The sequence below is a fragment of the Misgurnus anguillicaudatus genome, chromosome 14, assembly GCF_027580225.2.
Source record: "Misgurnus anguillicaudatus chromosome 14, ASM2758022v2, whole genome shotgun sequence".
NCBI lineage: Eukaryota > Metazoa > Chordata > Actinopteri > Cypriniformes > Cobitidae > Misgurnus > Misgurnus anguillicaudatus.
In genome coordinates this window covers 16,009,296-16,022,152 of record NC_073350.2, presented here as the reverse complement: position 1 = coordinate 16,022,152, position 12,857 = coordinate 16,009,296, and the positions used below count along the sequence as shown (strand labels likewise).

Sequence of the window (12,857 nt, the reverse complement as noted above, 5' to 3'; positions counted from 1 at the left end):
GTTCCTTTTTTATGTGTTCTGCGCATCGAGAGATCCTATGTGCATTACGTGTCTTGTCAAAATAAGATGCGTCTAAAGGGTTTATGATAAAAGAGACGCTCGCGTTTGCCAGATACTCGCATAATCTCATGCGTAATCAGAGTTTACTGTTAAGGGAGTGCCTTGTGTGTATTTTGTGAACTTAAGCATCTCTTTTATCATAAACGGTTTTGAGGCGTGTGCAGCAGGCACTTACTTTGACAAAACACGTGATGCACATGGTTCACATGACGCAACAAACACATATTTTGAAAACACAAGCAACACGCATGACACTCAGAACACTTATTTTGAATTAGCAGTCACCAGCCACCACTGGTATATACATGTATATTACAGGTATACTGTACATATAAATAAGTGTATTTTTTTAAATAATAAAATATTTAAAATATATACATATTATTCAGTTGCTCTCGTTTACAATCCCTGTAACCTTCATTCATACACTCATTCATGTTCAAGAAGGTACAAAGATTTTCAATAGGGCGATACCTTTTTAAACAGTACACTTTTGTACCTTAAAGGTGCATATTGGTACCTCAAAGGTACACATCTGTACCAAAATGGTACCGTCCCAGTGACAACGTGTTTACCTTTTTTTCTGAGAGTGTACATACACTCTACAATGTTAGTAGGTGGAATAACAGCTACTCTGCAGGGGCAAAATAACCACTTACAGTTGTTTGAAGTAAAAAAAGTGTGTTTAAGACACACCTGAGGGCTTCAAAACAGAAGGCTGCAGTCATAGCCTCTCACACCTCGCTTTATATCTTCCAGTGTTGTGAAAATACACACACACACAAACACTGTACCCCTGCTCAGAGCATGTATGCTGCCTTCATCATTGCTGCCTATTTGTGAGGTGGAGGCATGTGTAAATAGTGCTAGTGGCTAAAGCCATAATCGCCGCTCAGTATGCTTAGAGAGGGATGGATCCAGGGCCAGAGGGTTTGCACAGAGGCACAACTGTAAATTCTTGTCTGGTAAAATTATTCCCTCTTTGCTGAGGCTAAACTGTGGCCATGTCTCTCAGGATATATGGCAAGGGCCGGGCCCTGCAGGGGACGTTCATGAGTGGGGAGGGTGAGTCGACAGCAGCGGGGCCGGACAAAGGTAAATAACATTATCACTCTTAGAAATAAAGCTTCATAGAAGGTTCTTTGTCAGGCTGTACGGCTCCATAAAGAACCTTTAACATAGATGGAAAAGCAACAGAAAAGATGTTATTGTAGTAGATAAAGGTTTAGACTAAAAATAAATTGATTATTTAAGAACCGTTCTGTGGGGAACCAAAATTAGTTCTTCTATGGCTTCAATGTCCTTTATTTTTAAGAGCATAGTAGATTCTGCTTTAAATGGATAAATTAGCGTTTTCAAGGATTTCAAACCACACAAAACCTTTTTCTGTTTGACAACCCCTGTTAAGCAACCTTATTACCATAACTACCACAGCTTCAATATGGTATTAGCCTGAGGCAAACAGTAGTTGGCCGTTTAATGTACATGCCAGTCATGCAGCGGGTCTTTTTGCAGGCTGCTCTTGGCCAGAACAAAGCTGCAAACTTGAACAGACTCACTACATGAGACTTATAAAACACCGATAAATATGTATAACATCAGGTAGCCTATGTCAAACAGGTTACTATTATTTCTGTCAATGCAAATGTGTCAAAATAAACCCCCAGAGCATTACAGTTTGGAAGCAACTGCAACAAAGGATTTGCTTGTCTGTGTTTAATTCATCATACTGTATACATGTCATGTATTTTTGTGCAAGGGCACATCTTTGGCCAAGTGTAAAACAGCACGGGTCCGATCAACAGAATGGACCAAACACGACAAGCAGAGCCTCCCTCCCTCCCTCTGTTGATGAGATAAGTCAAAGTCCCAGTCAGTCCAGGCAGGGGGCAGCCCCGACCTTCTGAAAGAAATGGCAGAAAGCTTAGCCTGCAGTGTTTTTACCCACCCGCCTGCCATCGAGAGCACATCTAAACCTCCAAAATCTCATGCTCATATTTCTATACGTTCTGACTGAGTTTTTGTTTCCAGTAGGATGAGCGAAGTATGGCATGATGTAAATGAATTTCATAATGCAGAAAAGTGGTTTAGAAACCACATGCGGTGTTGTGTCCCGGGGGTGGAATTTAATTAAAACGTACATATCTCGACTTTTCTTTTCTTTTGGATTTGCAAAGGTCACATTATGGAAACTATTTATTTTTTAAAATGTACAGATTTTACTGTTTTACCCATCTCTCAGCCTCAAATTTTAATCGTAACCTTTAAATCCATATCCGGGTTTTAGAGACCTGGAATGTTATTAGTGCATAATTTTAACATTGTATTTTTTAGCATCTGTTTAATGACAATAAAAAAAAACATAATGACATATGCTTTATTTTTTCATTTTGTAATTGTTAAAGGAACAGTATGTAAGAAATTTATATCAACTAATCATAAAATGGCCCTGATATGTCACTAGAAATGATATGTCATTTTCATTTCAAATACTTATATCACTGACAACAGTGGTCCAGCCAGGATATTGTCATTTAAAAAGTGGAGTTGCAGCCCTCAACTGATGTTTATGTTGTCATGTTGTGTATTGACCACCAGTTGTGTGATTGCAGTACCAGTTTTGACCACAATCCTACATACTGTTCCTTTAAATAAAGTATTAGAACATTTTCATTTTATACTAAGGAACGAAGTTTAGAGATCATTGTTATATAAACATTCTGTGTCACTAAAGGCCTATACATTTGTAATAATGAATGGTATAACTTTTAGCTGTGCCAAGAATGTGTCTGTAAAGTTTCTGCTTAAAATACCCCACAGATCATTTATTATACTGTAGCATGTCCAAAATACCCCTATTTGGGTGGGAGCAAAAAGCGCTGTTTTCATGGCTGTAGCTTCAAATGCACCTGAGCTACTGTTCCTCACTTCCTTGTCAACAGACACTGAGCACTTTTTGTTAAAGCAACACTATGTAGTTTTTTTTACCTTCAAATAATGTCTCTAAAATTATTTCAGTGACAGAACAACTTTTAACTGGACAAATTGTACTGGTGCTGCAACCTGAGCAGCCTCCTAGCTGCTACAAGCACACTCTGAAAGTGGCGGTGGAGGGTAGGAAACACAGCCCCGCCCCTCCCCCTGCTTGCAGAAGAGTGCCTGATACCAGGCACTGTTGCGCTTTTCAACCACATGGGGGAGCTGTAAGTCATTTTTACATGGAAACTACATAGTGTTGCTTTAAAGGGGACATATCATGAAAATCTGACTTTTTCCATGTTTATGTGCTATAACTGGGTCCCCTGTGCTTTTATTAACCTAGTAAATGCGAAAAAGGCTAACCCAGTAACTTAGTTTTGGTAAACCATTCACTGCAAGTATGTTAAAAAAAAGAGGTCATTGAAATTTGGCTCCCCTGGTGATGTCAGAAGGGGATAATACCACCCCTTAATCCGCACTATCGTCGAACCACACCACTGCCATTTATAGCAGAGATCAGCTCATTTGCATTTTAAAGGACACACACAAAACAGCACATTTTTGCTCACACATACAAAGTGGCAATTTTAACACGTTATAATAAATTATATGGTATTTTGAGCTAGAACTTCACATACAGACTTTGGGGACACCAACGATTTATTTGACGCCTTTAAAAAGTCTTGTGAAATGTCCCCTTTAAAAAAAACTGATTTCTGTAAATACAGTCTGAGACAACAGTATCATTCTTTAGCCACATTAGTGCTACAATGTGCTAACAAATCAATTTAGAAAAGCTTTTGGGTAAAGTTAACCAGTCAGTCAGTGGTTGTCAGTCAGTGGTTGTGGGCTGGGCTTTAATTTTGTGATGTCACATTAACAACAGAATCAAAACAGCATGTCTGATAAATGCTGTTTTTACTATTGTAGGGTTGTTGTGTTTACACACTGCCAACACACATTTATGTCCAAACACCTTGTAAAAGTTGATTTTAACCATTTAGGGGTTAAACACATTTTTTTTTTACCTAAAACAAGAGTGAAATAAACATAGACTGTTTCAATATTGTGTCATTTTCAATCATTACTGTTATTTTGTCATATTATTTTGAAAAAGTTAAAATATTATAAAATTATAGTGGAATTATTCATATGGTTTCAAAATAATAATAAAAACTGTAAATGATGCATGAACATGCACGTTAGACATTGTCAATGGAAAAATTATATAAACATATATTGGTATAAAAAGTTTTAAGCGAGTACATTTTTAATAGACCCAAACTTGTCTGTAGCTTAAAAAGCACCAATTTCATTGCTAAAAAAGAACGTTATTTTGTGTATTTGGTACAATACAATGTGTTCGCGTGGTTTATGGTTAAAAAACACAATATTTTCCACATACCTTACATTTTTGTAGCTCCAGATTTCACTCTATTCCTGAAATGCACGGATCTGAGAAGCTCTGTGTCCCTGATTGGCCAGCTAATCTGCACATTGTGAGTTGTTTACTTTGGGGTTTGTACCTTTTTCATAGCATCAACATGTACTAATACACACTGACACAGCAAAGGAAATGTAAAAACGTGAATCGGACAATAGGTGCTCTTTAAGAAAAAGCAAAATGACCATAATAAGGGAAATCAAATTTTCCTAGCTTCACCTCTGAAGAGTTCAGCTTGAAATATATAATAAAACACTTCTCACAAATGCATTACATCCTGAATGACAGTGAACGTGCGGTTCGGCATGAGACTGACATATTAATCAAGGCCAATGGATAGAAATACTGCTATTGAGAAAATGTTCGGGAGCGAAGGCAGCCGATAGACTGAGTAATTTCTTCAACTTAAGGCCCTTGTGCACTTTGGCAGTGGTTCCATCATACTCAAACAAAGAGTCTGAGAAGCCGAAGCAACATTTCCATAATGTTATTGACCAAGTGCCACATTTCTGTCTGGAGTGCAATGCACCCTGTGTTTTATTTGCATGTCTATTAGTTGGAATACCAATCAAATGATAGCTGTGGCAGAAAAGGCAATTTTCAGCCTGAATGCCTTCCAAATGCTCATTGGTTTTAAGGGCAGAAAGTAAAAAGAACACGTTGGGTTCGACTCAGAGATGCGGGAAGGAGCTGGCATGGGTGTCACCGCAGTAAAACATTCCTTTAATGAAGAGCGCTTCAAAACATGCCTGGTGCTCCAGCAATCACGCCAGGCTCATCAGGAAAAGCAAGCACAGCTCCAAGGATAGTCAAAATACAAAAAGCTTCCTTAAATGTAATCTGAAGTTGTTACAGTTTATTCTCATTCCCAATTACAGCACTCAAACGTGTAAAAAGTCAAATTTTCATGGTATGTCCCTTTAAGTTAAGTTAAATTACACTTAAACTTTACAAAAAACAATATCAGCTAATTCTTCATACAGACTTTCTCTTAACATCATTCCAGGATCTACGGCTATATTTATGCCAAGAACTGGTTAATCCACACACTTGTGTATGGATTAACAAATTAGATCAACTTGATGGATTAACATATTAAATCATACACAAGTTGATCTACATACAAGTTTGAAGAAAACATTTTGGCATCTCCAATCTACCTAACATGCCGAGCCTCAAACCGGGGACCATCTTGATGTAAGGAAACAGTGCCACCCAGTCAAACTATAGTAAAACATTTTTATATAATTTATTTAACACTTGTGCATCCTTGAGGACATTTTTGGCTTTTTCAGTTTTGTTTTTTTGATAACTTTGCCTGCGTTAATGCTAACTGCATAAAATTTTCCACAGGTGTGTATTTTTATTGGAATTTTAATATTTCACCTTTATTTCCTTTAAAAAAATCTATTTTCTACTAGGTACAAAAAATACTTCCTCTCAGGACCTTTTGGATAAAAATGTCCCCATTGAAACCCATTAAAACTGCAATTTTTAATCCCGGTGCCATTCAACTATAAAATGATGCAATCTTTGTTAACAGGCTTTCATCCTGTTGGCAAGGCTTCAAAGTTTAAATTTTTACTATTTTTTACCAGATGGTGCCATTTTTTAGGTTTGGCATATAAAGCAAATTATCGCTTAATTGTTGTTTACTGCTTATGCATATTATAGAGCCAATTAGATATATTATGAAGCTATAATTGTGTGTGTGTGTTGGTATGGATGTCAGAGTGTGGTTTGTATGAGTGTACTGAAAATTTTATGTGTGTGTGTGTGTGTGTACCTGGTATTTATCACGTTGTGGTGACAAAATGTCCAACAGTTTGAATGAAAAAAAATATATTGTACTGGAAATCACAAGACTACAACCGCTGCAAAGGAGGTGTCGTTTTTTCATAAAAAACAACAGTGGCATTGTGTAAACAAACCAGCATTTGAAGGGTTAAAATTCTGAAAATTTATGAATGTTTGGTCATTGTGATTAGAGCTGGTGCTGGTTAAAAAAATGGCATCAGTGAAAGTGGAAAAAAATATAAATCTATAACATTTTTATGACACTTTTTGGACATGGACATTTTTGTCCCCTATGAACCTATGTGTAACTTTTTTAATTGATGCACAATTAATTAGATATAATTATCATTAAAAGTAAATATTTATTGAATATTGCATTTGCAATTGTTGTTATTAATGATTTCAGGGTAATTAACTCTTTCAACGCCATTGACGAGTTAAAACTCTTCCCTGTTAATGACGAGTATTTCCGGCTTTCCGTAATACCGCTAACATCCACAACCTATGCAACCCGAAAATAATGCCTCGCATGAAAGAGTAAGAACTCTGTATATGTTGAGGATCGCGCTGAATCAAAGTCCTTCACAAAAATTTAATTATCTCAGCTTATTGCTCAAAATTTTGTGTTTTTGAAGAAACCAACCTATATTTGAGGTGTTTACAAGTGAACTAACGAACTTAATAATGTTTTTTTTGACAGCAGAGGGTCTCTTCTTTCATTTCATATATTGTATGTTTATATATTTAAAGAACAACATTTTTTGGAAGCCACTAAACTTTTGTGAAAATCTTGAAAAATGCTGGCACTTGCTGGCAACTTTTTTAAAATGCTGGCGGTGAAAGAGTTAAGCAATGTTTTCATCATGCCTGCAGTAAGAAGACCCGTTATTCATGGTAAATTCAATGAACAACATTAGGTGACTTTTATAAATTATTATTCGAATATATAAGACAAAGCCACTTGATAAGACCAAAAGGTGCATTTTGTGCACTCCCTCGCCTGTTTGGGTGACCTTGCTTTTGTTTCATTTCAAAAGATCATGTGTAGAATGGCATTCTTTGCTTACATCCATTGATTTTTAGGTTGTGACTCCTCATAAAAAGAACCAAAATGAAAAAAAGAGGGGGTTGGAGGAGAGAGAGAGGGAGACCTGGTGGAAAAAATCCGAGACATGTGACACATTGTGACACATTTGAGTGACATTGCACAGAGGACGTCTCACTTCATGACAGCAGTATAAGCATTTGTTCATTAAAAGGCTCCTACATGGGTCCCATAGCTGTGGCGTATTTAAATAAATATGCAAATGATTACATTTTTATTCAAAGGCTTCTGTTCACTTCAACAAGGTTTCTAAATAACACAGGGGACAAAATTCTTTCCGCGTGAATAAAACCACCTGTCAGCGATTTCAAATTAACACGTAAAAATCGTTTGAAGTTACCCGCACATTTTTTCCTTATCTCTTCCTCAGATATGCGCCTGCCTTTAAAGGTTAACAAAATTATGCAATTCAACAAGCAAAAGATTCAGACGAGCAGAAGGCTAATAAAGCAAGCCGTGCTTTTATATGCCAGGATTGCGTTTATGTCCTCTAGCGCCTCACTGACTCATTTCCCAACCAGGAAGACAGGGAGAATTTATCCAAAAGAAACAAAATAAATAAGATCGAGTCATGGCTCAATAAAACCCGCACAGCACGTGTTCTCCAGAGGCTACAATTCAGGTACACAAACTATTTCCTCGGATTGAATCAATGCGGTTATCCTCCTCTTTTGGTGTTAGAGACAGAAGAAATGTTTCTATGTGAGCCTTTAGGGCATCACATTATTTGTTTTGTGTCATTCATAAGCAAACGAGATCCTGGAATGCATCCGATGTATAAAGCTGTACAAACAATAAAGCAGAGAAGAGACAAGATGGGAAGAGAAAAAGACTGGGAAAAAGCGTATTCAAGGCAAAATAACAAGCAAGACTGTCAATTAACATTTCTGTCTTTTCTCGTTTTTGCAGATCTGATTCTTCTCACTGTTTGAAAGTATCTACAGAAATTTCATTTAACAGGAAATAAGTAGAAACATGTTTTCAAAGATCTTTAACATAATCTGTATTAGCATGTAGTGCACCAGTACAACAAAGACATGAATTCAAATGAAGCCGATTATATTAAGTCAAAAACAAAAGTACCTTTGGCACAAAACTTGTGAAAAAAAAAAACACCTTGAAAAATGTTCATCACTCTTTTCATCAGCTTGGCCTGATCAATATGTGTTTACCAGCAGCGGGTTTGAATGACCATTATTCATAATTCATTTACATTGGGACCAAGAAAACAATATTTCAAAACCAATATTTCACAATTTTCTTGCCAACTTCTCTGATGAAATATTTGTTTTGACTACATCTATCATATATTCAGACCTCAGCTGTTGATCATGTCAACACAAAGGTATTCTGTTTATGCACACACAGGCACGCACGCACACACAAATATTTAAGGGATAACGTATAGTCAGCTGGTCATTAGCATCAATCAGCCTAGCAACAAGACAAACAATATTAATCGAATCTGCACTCCACATAACATAAACAAATAACATTTGTTTGACCATCCTGACACTGCAACACGGGCTCAACCTGTCTATTCAATCACCAAAAGAAATTGCAAGAAGAGTAATTGTTTTCCCGAACAATCCATCTGTCTGCCTTTAGTCTGCCATGCAATAACATGGCACAGAAATAACACATTTCATCTCAGCCTACTGTATATTACACTCACCTAAAGGATTATTAGGAACACCATACTAATACTGTGTTTGACCCCCTTTCGTCTTCAGAACTGCCTTAATTCTACGTGGCATTGATTCAACAAGATGCTGAAAGCATTCTTTAGAAATGTTGGCCCATAATGATAGGATAGCATCTTGCAGTTGATGGAGATTCGTGGGATGCACATCCAGGACACGAAGCTCCCGTTCCACCACATCCCAAAGATGCTCTATTGGGTTGAGATCTGGTGACTGTGGGGGCCATTTTAGTACAGTGAACTCTTGTCATGTTCAAGAAACCAATTTGAAATGATTCAAGCTTTGTGACATGGTGCATTATCCTGCTGAAGTAGCCATCAGAGGATGGGTACATGGACATGGTCAGAAACAATGCTCAGGTAGGCCGTGGCATTTAAATTATGCCCAATTGGCACTAAGGGGCCTAAAGTGTGCCAAGAAAACATCCCACACACCATTACACCACCACCAGCAGCCTGCACAGTGGTAACAAGGCATGATGGATCCATGTTCTCATTATGTTTACGCCAAATTCTGACTCTACCATCTGAATATCTCAACAGAAATCAAGACTCATCAGACCAGGCAACATTTTTCCAGTCTTCAACTGTCCAATTTTGGTGAGCTCGTGCAAATTGTAGCCTATTTTTCCTATTTGTAGTGGAGATGAGTGGTATCCGGTGGAGTCTTCTGCTTTTGTAGCTCATCCGCCTCAAGGTTGTGCGTGTTGTGGCTTCACAAATGCTTTGCTGCATACTTTAGTTGTAACGAGTGGTTATTTCAGTCAAAGTTGCTCTTCTATCAGCTTGAATCAGTCAGCCCATTCTCCTCTGACCTCTAGCATCAACAAAGCATTTTTGCCCACAGGACTGCCGCATACTGTATGTTTTCCCTTTTCACACCATTGTTTGTAAACCCTAGAAATGGTTGTGCGTGAAAATCTCAGTAACTGAGCAGATTGTGAAATACTCAGACCTGCATTAATGAGAAATTGAACAGGTGTTCCTAATAATCCTTTAGGTGAGTGTATATGGCTGATAAGTTCAAGTGTATCATACAGTCAGCTGGTCATCAGGCTGTTCAGGCTGACCAGTCAGAGCCGGGAATTCCAAAGAGCACTGTAATACTGTTCAGTTATTGATTCACCAGAACAAATTGCAAACATACATTGCCAAACAAAACAAACACAAGGATGATATTCCAACTGAATTATTTATTCTCCTTTTATGAACCACCACCCAGCATCCAGCAACTTCACTGGGCTCTTGCTGAGCATTCTGACAAAGGCCTTTACCAAAGAGGGAACGGGCACAAAACATCTGCTAAGACATCTGTTTGCAGCCTCCGTCGTGCCCTGACTTCACGACCTGCTGTAAGCCCATGCTATCACTCCAGTAATGACACGTCCCAGTGATCCTACACTGTAGCGAGCCAGGGTCAGCCACGGTTGCACTAAGGTCTTCTGTCATGGACGGCACTCTTAAATACAGTAGATTCGTTTTCAGCACCATGGACAGCAGCAGAGCAGCACATACTTGGCTGGTGATCAGGACCATGGACAGCTCTCATAGCAGATTTGAAGGGGTGAATGATGGGATAACGTACTGTTTCAGTGGAAAATGTTATTATCAGATAGTCACTCCTATGTATATTAAATTTTTTCTTCCTGTAAAATTGAGGAACTCACAAGCAAAAGCCTCTGTCAAAAATAAGATAATGATATTAACCAAATGCTTTCGACACGTATTATGCGTTCATCAAATACTTTTTTTATTTTAAAAACGCTTCATCCGAACCTCAGACTATTCAGAAATACAGTTTTTTTGGCACAATCCATAAAGAGTCTAATAAAAAAATGCTTATTTACAAGAAACATGTAATTTCTTTTAAAACAGCATCATGTGGTTAACAGTAAAAATGTGCTCTTTCAGAGCTGTTTGTGCTGTTTTGTCTTTCATAAACTTTGGGTTAACACGACCAAGGACAGTGATTCCGTATACAAGAGTAACTTTGAGATGAATAGACTTTAATGCAATTAAGGCAATGCTTTTCATTATTTAAAAGTATTTAGATTTTCTGTAAGGGAATGTTAACAGTTAGCAAAAATATTTTCAAGGACATTAAGTCATAATTACCAAGAAGTTGTAAACATAATTCTCACTCTCACTGTTGCTTGTTTTTTTTTAATTGTTTAAAACAGTGAAAGATATTTGCAATGAAAGTACAATAATCTGTGACCGGCTGATAAGAACAGTCATAAGACGCTCTTTATTTAAAGGTCACGTTCTTTCTGATCCCATTTTTTAAACCCTAGTTAGTGTATAATGTTGCTATAATAGCATAAATAACACCTGTGAAATGATAAAGCTCAAAGTTCACTGCCAGGCGATATATTTACTTTAACAGAATTCGCCTTTCAAAGCCTACAGCAAACGGTCGGCTTGAACTACAGCCCTCTACTTCCTGCTTTAATGACATCACTAGAACAGTTTATTTACTAAACTCCGCCCACAGGAAAACATCAGTCGCCAGCTAAGCTAATGGCAAGCTAGGCTGCTATCGAATCACAACACACTAAACAAGCTACACAATCAGAACTCGATACGTTTTTCTGAAGGAGGGACTTCATAGAACAAGGAAGACATCAGCCCGTTTTGAGGACAGTGAAAACAGCGGTATACAGATAAGTAAATTGTGTGAAAAATGCTGCGTTTTTGCATGTGAAACATGAACACATGTTACATTGCGCACTGTAAACACAATTAAAGCTTCAAAAACACAGAAAGAATAGGACCTTTAAAGGGGGGTTCAATGGTATTTCATGCATTCTGACTTATTAACACTGTTTAAGAGTTGGTTTCCACATGTTAAACAAATGCAAAGTGTCAAAAAGCAATTGGACGTGTTACAGAGTAGTTCTGTGCCGAATGAACTTTACCAGGGTTAGTACAAGTTTCAGATTTTTGTTTTTTTGGATACGGGTTCAGCTGACGTTTTAGGGGTAAACATGAACATGTAGTAAAGCATAAGTTATCTAGTGTGTGGCATGACTCGTGACTCGCTCCTCCCACAGTTCGTAACTCCTCCCACCAAATTTTTTTGTACGTTATTGTTATTGTGTCTTTTATAAATCTGATAAAACTAAAGACTCTTTGGACATATGAAGGATGTAATATTTCTTCATAGCAGTGTTTCCCAATCCTGGGTCCTCATTTATCAACATTGCATAGAAAATGATCTATATTTTTACCTACAAATTAAATTTAGTATTTGCGTAAGTACAAAAAAAATCGGGATTTATCAAACATCCGCACGTGGTTCGTACGTACATCAGTAAGTAATCCTTGATGATAAATTCCATTTGTTCTTAAGCACCATGCTCGTGCACGTTGATGGTCATTTGCATTCCGAAACACCTCGAATGAAGCATATATGGTGACAACACGTCCCGTTATAAGTCACGTGGTTGTGCTTTTTCCCTCACCGCAATAATGGCAAAGAGAGCGAAAAAGAGGAACATTACCGACACAGAAATTGAGTTACTGGTGGATGAGGTTGAATCCAAATAACACATTTGGTTCACTTAGTGCGGGAGGAATGATCTTTAAAAACACGTTCTCTGCGGAATGGATGATTCGCCAAGTCTTTCAATAACGCAAGATAAGCCATTGCACTGTTTCAAGCCTTTGTCGTACCTTTCATTTATAGAGGTAGACACCAATCTGACGACAAATCACAAATAAATCATTAACTTTAACACTGGTTTGCTATTACTATATAAACACATATA

The 12,857-nt window shown here is 37.5% G+C and overlaps 1 protein-coding gene across 1 annotated transcript in view; it reads right to left on the bottom strand.

The window, feature by feature from the left end:
* Positions 1–12,857, bottom strand: part of LOC129427212 (inactive N-acetylated-alpha-linked acidic dipeptidase-like protein 2) — a 329,030-nt gene that overhangs the window by 141,589 nt on the left and 174,584 nt on the right. The window lies entirely within an intron of this gene.